Below are 10368 nucleotides of genomic sequence, written 5' to 3' on the forward strand. Positions count from 1 at the left end.
AATTTTTTGTTTAATTTTATTTTATTCTTTTTTCTCTTAATTGAACTATTTTTTTATATTATTGTACATTTTATTTTTGCCCTTTGCTTTGGATTTAATTTTATTGGATTTAATTTAATTTCTTTCGTTTTTTCTTTTAAGCAGCTTTTTATTTTTTTTCTTTTGGTTACTTATTTTCTGTTCTGGTTTACTTAATATAAATTTTTTTGTTTTATATATTTTATGTTTTATGTAAATTTATTTGCTATTCTTTACTTTGGTTTACTTATTGTTTTGTTTTTTTCTTATATTTTATACACCTTTGCTATTTTTCCTTTATTTATTTCAGTTTTTGTTTAATTTTATTTTGTTCTAAATAACATTATTTAATTTTTGTATTTTTAATTATTTAAGTGAATTTATATTTTTAAATCTGTTATTTTTTCTTTTGTTTTGGTTTTATTTCATTTAATTGATTTTTTAAATTTTATTGTATTTATACTTTTTTATTTTAGTTGATTTACTTTTTCTTATTCTGTTTTATTTTCTTTTTGTCGAAATTTTTAACTTTTTTATGTTTTATGTAATTTTATTTGATATTTTTACTGTATTTTGGTTTATTTATTTATTTGCTTTTATATATGTTTTACTAAATTTTTTATTTATATATGGTACCTACATTGTATCTGATTTTTGATTTATTTTATTTTTTAGTTTATTTAATTTAATTTAATTTTGTTTTAATTTTATTGTTTCTGGTTTTGATTTATTACACTTTATTTATTATTTTTTTATTTTCAGTTTTATTTTTTACTTTTTTATACTCTTCTATTTCTATTTATTCCATTTTATTTTATGTTCTTTTACTTTTGTATAACTTTTTGTTTTTTAATGTGTTTTTTGTTTTTGTTTTATTTTGCATAAAATTTTTAAGTTTTAGTGTATATTTTGTATTATTTTATTAATTTTCTGATTTGTATTTCTTAGGCAAATTTTATTATTATATTTTTTTTTTCTTTAAATTTACCTTTGGTTTTACTTTGGCTCATTCAATTGCTTTTTTATTTCGTTTTATTCTATTTTATTTGTATTATTTTTTCCATTTTACTCGTATTTGCTTCATAATTTTTGGTTTCCTTTCCACCTACAGAATTGGGATGAAACAAATCAGCACGAAAAGTTTCCTTGCCTACCCCACTAGTCGGCCAACCCACTGGTCAGCAAAAACAAAGACAGCGACAGCGACAGCAGCAACATCAACACAAGGAAAATACAAAGGCACGAAATGCGGCAAAGCGCCTCAAATGAGGCATGAAAAAATTCACAGTCACATTTAAGCGAAACCATCGAAGCTGTTGACCTACTTTACGAGTAATGCTGCAACATCGCCACTAGGAAACAAAAACAAGAACAACAAAAACAAATCATCTATGCAATCGATATGCAAGTTGCACACCTTTGAGAGTCTCCACATAAACTCGTGAATATGTTTATGTAGCTGTGTGCACAAAGTAAACCAAATAATGAATGTTGGTGCGGCTCAACGCTTGTCCTGAAGCAATTCTTGGCCTTTTTTCTTCTCAAAGACGGCAACAGAAACGAGTATTCCCAAGCCGGGCGGATTGGTTTCTCAAGTATTTAATGCACTTTTATGTGCAAAATGCATAAATGCAAACACATCGCCATTTGCACACACACACACACGCACACGCTAGTAGCACTAGGCGCAATAAATTAGCGCGAGGTCTAAACGATGTGTGTTGCATGCAACATACCTATATTGACGACGGTGCGTCATTTGAATGGCGCTGAATGGGCTTTTAGAGACTCGTTATTTGTTTTTGAGAAAGCGGCTGTAAATGCGTTGAGTTTCTTCTGTACATAAGTAAGTATGTTTAGATCTTACCCCTACCACGCAAAAAACAAATCATCTGTTATTAAATAAGTCTGAATTTCCATTCTTTCTCCAAACTCTTTTCAATATCACTTTTTGCATAAAATGATTTTTGCAATTTTACAGCTGATTTTCAAAGAGTTTCAGTAACAGAGAATCAATAAGAATAGATTCGAAAAATAGCGCAGGGAAGGAATAATTTGCTTTTGAATTCAATCAATGTTTGGAACTGTATTGATTGGGGAACTGTGCCTGTGGGGATTCCTTTCAGTTGGATCTCCTCTCAAGCACTGCATATTCGAGCTAAAGTTCAAAATTTAACAGCTGCAAAGAAGATGTGCACTTGGCAGTTTAATTCGGCATCAGGCACTGGTCCTTCCAATATCCGATTACTGAGACTAAAATCATCGTTTTATTGGCCTTTAGTTGCAAAAATATGGTTTGAGCTTAACTTTTTATTCGTATTTCTGCAACATCAGGGTATTTCTGCCAACTAGAAGTAAAATTTCATATTGGTGACTTTCCTATTTTTGGTAACTCCCACACACATTTTGGCAGACTGGCAAGTACTCTTTAAAATGATTTTTCGGCCTCTCGTTAAAAAAGGCGTAAAATTTACTCAATTTACCCAAGGCACTAAGATGTTGGACAGTAGAAGTGGATAATAACACAGTGCGCTAAATAACTGTAAAACAAGACTTGCTGACAAATTTTTATAGTTCATTTGTTTCTCTTTTAATTTTAATCCTTTTTTTTATGAAAATGTAGTTCATTCACCTACGCAAACTATATAAATCCAAGTTTAAAACTTTTTGAAATAAAAAAAAACAACAAATGTTCATCAAAATCTCAATATCTCAAAATTTTTTTATCCGAATTTTTATGAGTCAGTGAGTTTTGGTTAAATAAAGTGCAAGTTTTAAGTGGCTCAAAACTTCTTCAGACGCTATTTAAATGAGGAAGAGACGATCTCGCACTTTCTGTGCCATTGTCCTGCTATACCTAGGCGTAGATTCGCCATTTTAGGTAGACAATTTTTATAAAAAATAAATAGCGTTGATTTTTATATTTTTTTGTTTTTTCGACGGTGTTGTTTATTTTCTTCTGTATATAAAAATGCCGAGCATCCTGTTTTGTTTGAAGAAACTTATTCTATGGAGGGATGATAATCAGTCGGTTGCTATTTTTATTATTATTGGTTTAAAATGCACCTCTTGGAGGCTTCTAAAGAATTTAAGAACCTTCGCAGGATTTTTGTTCCATATCACCAATGGACTTAGAGTCACACTACTTAGGTGTGCGAGTCTTCATCTAGCGACAGCTACACATTCACAGGGAAGATGTTCTGGCATTTTATAGTCCAGCTGGCAAAAAGTCCTCTCAGGCTTAGGAGCCAACTTAACAATCCTCCAGAGGAAAGGGTACTCTATTTTTTGTGTCCTTATCCTGGACTATGTATATGGACCAGTTTTGTGTGAATTCCTTGTCTTCACAGTCGCCGATAACTTCCTCAACCCCAGAGACTATATCGAACTTCGAATTCTGTCTCTACATACTTATAAATGTTCGCAGCTGTGTGTGTGACGTAATTTGGTTAGGGAGATGACGATACAAGAGCAGAGGAACTTAAGCGACTGTAGCCCTCACGTCGACACAAACCGACGACTGAAGACAAGATAACCGAGCGCGCATGTTTGATAGCCAAGTAGCAAAATATATGGGATCACTCTTCCAAAGGTTGTTGGACATATAAGTTGATTCCCAAGCTAAGATTTTTATCTAACACAAATTTTAAGCGGACATGGTGGATTTGTTGCGTACCTCCCAGAGCATTGGCGTGCAAAGACATGGCCTCTGCTGAAGTTTTGTAGATGAGGAAGACGTAGATTCGTCAATTTAGTTAGAGAACTTTTTAATTAATCGGAAGATCTCAGTTCTGAGGAAATCAGGAATCTTTTAAAATGTTTGAAAAGTACATACTGGGCTTAGGAGAGAAAAATGCAAGTTGCCCACACGGGATCACAATCGGCTATGAGCCTGAGAGTGTCCCATGGTGGACAACTGCTACAACCTAGCCTAACCTAATATGTCATCATTATTTTTAGTTCTTCCCATTTCTCTCTTTTCCTCTTTACTTATGTGCTGTTGATAATCAATGCAGTTTTTAACGTCCAGTGCCACTTTTCACACATTCTTTGTGACACAGAGTAGTTTTAAGATCTTGATTACAACAATAATTGAGTCGATAATAGGCCCTTAAGCCGCACGAATGACTGAGACACTGTCTATGTTCTCTGCTTCGTAGTCGGCTTAACTTAGAATTTTCCATTAAGGAAACCGAAGACGAATTTCATTGTCTCTTTGGTGGCTGTGCTCACTTCGATTTCTTCTCTCAATCTCTACCATCTGACGTGTGGCAACGTGTTATGTAAATATGCCTCCTACGCTCAGATAAACGCTATCCATTCTTTATGACAATAATAAGATGTATTTCGGTTTGTGTAGTTTGTTGACAGTGAAATCTTAATCCAACTGAAGCCCATGGGTCCAAGCCAAATGCACATCCATGTGTGATCTATTCCAATTCTGGGTGGCAGCAGTGCCGAAGGTGTCCAGCTAGCTAATTTGTTTCATATCCAAAGCAGGTTCCATTTGCCTGTGTACTATTACTTCCATTAAAACTTTTACGACTGTGAAGGGTCAGACAGTCGAGATGTTGCATTTGATAAATACTACCACCACACCAACATGTGGCACGGGAACGCAGTGCGCAATGTGGCAGAGAATAATAAAAAGTACAAGAAAAAACAAAACAAAAAAGTTCAATACCAGACTTTCTTTGGCCACCCCAGTGTTTAAGGAGATATTTGGCCTGGACAGACCACGAAATCAACAGGAGAACAAAAACAAAAGCAGCTCAACAACACTATTAACAACAGTGCGTACATCACCCCACAAATATTTGTTGCATGCTGCGCTTAATCGTTCCCATCGCCATTGCTTTGAAGCCAATACCCGCGCTCCGTTGGCATTCATCAGCGCAGCTTCGTTCACGCACACGCAGCTCAGCTTGTCTGCTGTCACACATTTGTGGCAAGCAGTATGTGCCGCCGTGAAGCACAGAGCGGCGTATGGTTCTTTGATGCAACATCTAATGCACGATTAGTGTTATCTGCCTCTGCTTGTGTGTGGAACTCGTTTGCTTTGTGTTACCTGAAAGATGCCGCCGCGGGATGGCCGCCTAATTGTGCTGGCCGATGGGAGGGTATACCGATAATGTATGATAAAAGCGTCGAAGAGGGGCATGCATATTGAGAATATGGTGGACAAGTGTCAGCTGGGCGAATGTGTGAATGCCGCAGTGATTTGTGATCAACAATTTGCAACAGTGATGCAGGGATTAGCAGCCTTGGGGACATTGAAGCGGCGACATTAATTTTTATGACCGATGTTGGTTTTTTTGTTTTGTGTTTTTGCAAATTTTTATTGTCGCCGCGGTACTCTTCCTCGATGGCTCGATTAGTCAGTGGCTGGATTGGTCATGTGGAAGCTTATGGCATCTTCATGTGCGACTGAAGTGGGCAATAAAAAGCAAATCACCATTAAATGTCTGGCGCGCCTGAATGGCAAGCTAAATCCTGGGAAATTTTACGAGGCTATTGCGAGATAGTAAAAAAATTCAGTTAACAAGAGTGTCGTTCACAGCCAGTTACCAACCAGGGAAACTGCCTTTGGTATTTGGAAACATAAACAAAAAAAAAGAATTATGAAATATTTAAAATTTCAATTTCGGCAATACTTTTCAACCATAACTTATTAATTTATTATTATGATTGCTTTTCCCACCAGCGGCACAACACAGCGCACATGCACCGGTTGGGAAAACATTCTCAACATCTCGCAATTAAGTGTATGACAGCATCCTGCTGCACCAAATAAGGCCCCAAAAAGTAAAACCAAAAAACCAGCATTCCCATGTGTGGACAACAACCTTCAGTGCAATCACGAACAAGCAGGTCAATGGAGCAACTTTCTTCGAAGGCCGGCCGCGCAGTGCGCGTAAGTTGCCGCAAATGGGCAAAGCACCACAGAGATTGGAGCACGACCGAGACAGATCGATCGATTGACCGCCATCCGTCTGCTACCCGCTGCCACTGCCACTGCCGCTGACGCAATTGTGTGCGATTGTGTGGCAAGTGCAGCATTCCGCCACCGACTTTCATTTCCAATGGAACGCGCCCATCAGAATGTCTGCGCGTCAATGCCGTGTGTCTGTCCAAATCGGGTTGTTTGCAAGCATCACAAAAACGAAAGCAAACTAAAAAACTACCTCAACTCACCTGATAGGCTGTGGCGCTGTGCCAGTACGTCGTACGTTGCGCGAGAAGAGTACTGTATTGAAAAATTTGCTGACTGCTTCAGTCAAAAGATGGTCAACATACATTTTGCGCGCAACGATGGAGAAGGTCAATAATATTCACTGGCACCTTGCACAAAAACAACTACGGCTATAAACAATAACAAATCGTTGCAACAACACAATAGCAAAAATTTAATGCCTGCCTGCAGTGGATCAAAGAGCCAAACTCCACGCAAGGTTGTCAAATGTTTTTAGCAGCAATTTTAGGTCATCAGCGATGGTGGATATTTTCACTACAGTCGCCGGCTACTGTCGCCAACTTCGGCTGGCAAACCATAAAAACAAAATCAATGTATTTGCCTCATGTTGCATGTCACCAGCAGCATGGCGCACTGTTGCTGCTGCAAAAGATCACCGGAACCAGTTTAATTCGCTGCACAGGCCTGCGCACACACAGCAAATTGAATTTCCCCCAAAAAAAATGCTAAATACCTCCACACAAAACTTGGCCAAAGCACCGCGAATGCAGAACGAATCGGCAACGCTTGGGGCTGCTGGCTGCATGTTTGCTGATTCATGTGCGTTGCAGCGAGCGTAGGAAATTCACTTTCCATTCGTGTTGCACTGTTTCAGCCACGACTTCGGTTTTGGTTTTTGGTTTTTCGCTTTGATTTCAGTTTCGATTTCTTTTCGCTTGGTGCACCTTTGGTCCCAACCATTGTCGGTTGTTGGTGCAATGCTGTTTAAGCGGATTTATTGTTACTTTCGGCGTTCATCAAAAACGCCGCCGCAACAGGCAGTGCCACACATATGGTTTCGGTAAGCTGAAGAATTTACTTTCTTTTGTGAGTGACCAAAAAGTTTTCAACGAATGCGAGGGCAGAAACCTTCTGCTATTGCAATTGCATATAAGTTTCATAAAAAGGGAAAATAATTGAAAACAAATCAAAAATTTACCATTTACTTCCAATTTTGGCACCTCCATACGATTTACATACATGAAAAAAAGTTTTTAAGTTTGATACAGTTTGTCAAGAAAATGTTTCGACAAACTAAAATATTCAAGTCATTTGCACTTCCATTGCTAAAACCATTGCTTCTTACGGAAGCCCCAGTGTGGCAGTACATAATTTAATAATTGGAAGAAAGTTAAATTTCTTGATTTTGTGGCTTCTTAAATTAAGCTTCTTGTAGTCAAAATAGTAGCAGGTAACAGTAGAAAGAGCAATGTAACAAAAACATTTGCGTGGGGTGAAAAAATACCCTATGCAATTTAAAAACCCTATGACTTTTATAGGCGGCCGCCGTAGCCGAATGGGTTGGTGCGTGACTACCATTCGGAATAGTAAATATTACAATCATTCTATTGGCAACTACCTATGTACAGAGGGTTATGAAAGTGAAGCAAAATGCATCCCACGCTTTTAACTCTAATTTGAATTACTCTATTTGTATCTTAATTTTTGTTATAATTCTGTTCTGAGGTAGTTGACTATGATTGATCGTTCGATTTGCTATTACTTCATTATAGGTCTCTTTGTCATTAAAATTTATTTTCTACTTTTAGTTCGATTAGCAATAAAAGCGTGTTTTTTAGTTTTTTAAACTATTTTTTATTTATATTTTATATTTAAAGCTTAAAAAAATACTTGAAGTACCTTTCTTCTACTGCAATTGCATATAAATTATTTGATATTTACATTTTTTTGAAAAAAGTTTTAGCTTTCAAAATACGGCATTCGAAGTTTTAGTACAGGATGAACGATATGAAGTGTTACCAACTTCACACTGCTTGTATCTGTAAAACAGCCCATTACATCAACGTCAAAATTGTTCTAATGACAGTTCAATATATTGTTTATAAGCCATCAAAAGCATTTGCGTCTCAGTTTTGTTGAATTTTTTTTTCTGTAAGGGAATTCAAGCGTAATAGTGTGATTGCGTTATATTTGGGTGGAAAATCACAATCAGCCATTGTTCGTGAGCTCAGTCACCTCAAAGTGAATAAAATTTTTGTGTGTCGCACTATAAAAGGTTACATATGTTGTTACTGGTAGCATTGCAAAACGCCATGGAGGTGGACCCAAAAAAACCGCAACAACACCAGAAATGGTTCGGAAAGTGAAGGCTCGACTTGAACGAAATCCACGTCGAAGTGGAAGAAAAATGGCCAAAGAACTGAAAATATCGGAAAGCAGCATTCGACGCATATTGAAAAATGAGCTCAAGGTCAAGACTTACAAGTTCCAAAAAGCACACGATCGTTCACCCCGGCAAAAAAAAATTTGGTGCTAAAGAGCAAAGGAGTTGTTGCACTTGCACGAGCGTGACGAATTTCCTAACATTGTGTTTTCTGATGAAAAAAATTTCCCAATTGAGCAGTTCATAAACACTTAAAACGATCGTGCTTACTTGACCGAACGCTCATACGAGCATTTGAGCCTACATATGGCCACTCGAAGCAATTTCCGATCGCAAGTAATGGACGCTCTCCAATCGTTTTTATCGAGCCTGGTGTCAAAGTGAATGCAACTTATTATCGGGAAAATGTTTTAGAAGCTGCTTTAGAGCCGTGGACACGCAAACATTTCGGTCGTAGACCATGGACGTTCCAACAGGTCTCGGCACCGTCTCATATAGCTCGTGTAAACCAAGAATGGTTAAAAAATCATGTTCCACACTTCATTTCGTCCACACAATTGCTTTCGAATTCGCCAGACGTAAATGCGATGGATTATTCCATCTGGTCCATTTTGGAGAGCAAGGTGAGGACAAAAAAATATGCCAGTATGGATGCGCTGAAAAAAGCGATTATACGAGAATGGGCCAAAATACCTCAAGATCACATTCGTGCAGCATACAACTCATTTTTTGACCGTTTGAAGGCTAAGTAAATATTGGTATGTTAAAATTGTAATCATTTTTGGAAAATTTGGTATTTGAAATCAATAAAAACTAATTTCACACAAAAAAGTTATGGTGTTTTGAATAGGTAACACTTAATATCGTTCACCTTGTAGTTCGCCTGCATGAAATAAGCTGCGAGCCGCTGTATATATGCCTTTTATAAAAACGACACAATAACTGAGGGAAACCAACCAGAATGTTTAATTCGTAGGGGATGCAATATTAACTTTTTTTATTTAATTTAATTCTCGGGTTAATTTATAATTCTCGTTCATTTCTAATGAATAGCATAAATCAAATAAAACCTAAATCATAACCTCTTAGAAAATAAAAAGTTTAAAAAAATATTAAAAAACGCAGTATACATTTTTTGGTAAAATTTAAAATTTAATTTATAAAAAGTTTATATTTTTATTTTTCTTTAAAAAGATAAGGTATTCATTACCAAACTTATTAAAAATGGAACTACATGTAGATATAGGTATTAATGGAGAGAGATCATTTAAATTATTCATATTTAATAGAATGACTTAATAGTTTATATGTAAAGTTAATTTTATTAATACATGTTTAATAGTTTTTTATTGACAAGATCTTCCGCATAACTAAGCTTAAGAGTTTGTAGTCAACATGACACTTAACCTCTTATATTCATCCGATAAGTATGCTACAATGTTTGTGATGGTCACGTTTACCAGCATATCACATCCACAAACCGTCAACATTGGAATGAATCTATTGACGGAAATCATAGTAACGCCTAAAAATGTGCTATTCCAGAGTATTTATTTCCACTAAGAACTGCTCGCCAGTGGCGTTTAAAGATACTATTTGTTCATTTTCGGTAATGTGTACCAAAGGCGAAAAGTAACTCAAACTAAAAACGAAAAAACACAAGCAAAAAAACAGGCAAAATTAAAACGTTTACGCTTACTGATCTACCACAAAGGCTGAAAATGTAGACTTTAAGTTTTAATTGTAGTATTGTAGACTTTAGGTATTCAACTCAAATGACACTCCTTACGCATGCCATCTTCACAAAATTGTAATTTAATGTGAAAGAATGCTGTTTTTATAAAAAAATGAATTGTGTTTTTGAACTGCTTATACATGAAACAATTTAAAACGAACTAAATTCATAAAAATTTAATGTATTTCTTCAAACTTTGTCTCTTGTTTTTGTCATTTAGACTTCTGCGAACAAGAGCTGGATGTTTGTAATCTTGTG

This window comes from Anastrepha ludens, chromosome 5 (genome assembly GCF_028408465.1).
Source record: "Anastrepha ludens isolate Willacy chromosome 5, idAnaLude1.1, whole genome shotgun sequence".
Classification (NCBI taxonomy): domain Eukaryota; kingdom Metazoa; phylum Arthropoda; class Insecta; order Diptera; family Tephritidae; genus Anastrepha; species Anastrepha ludens.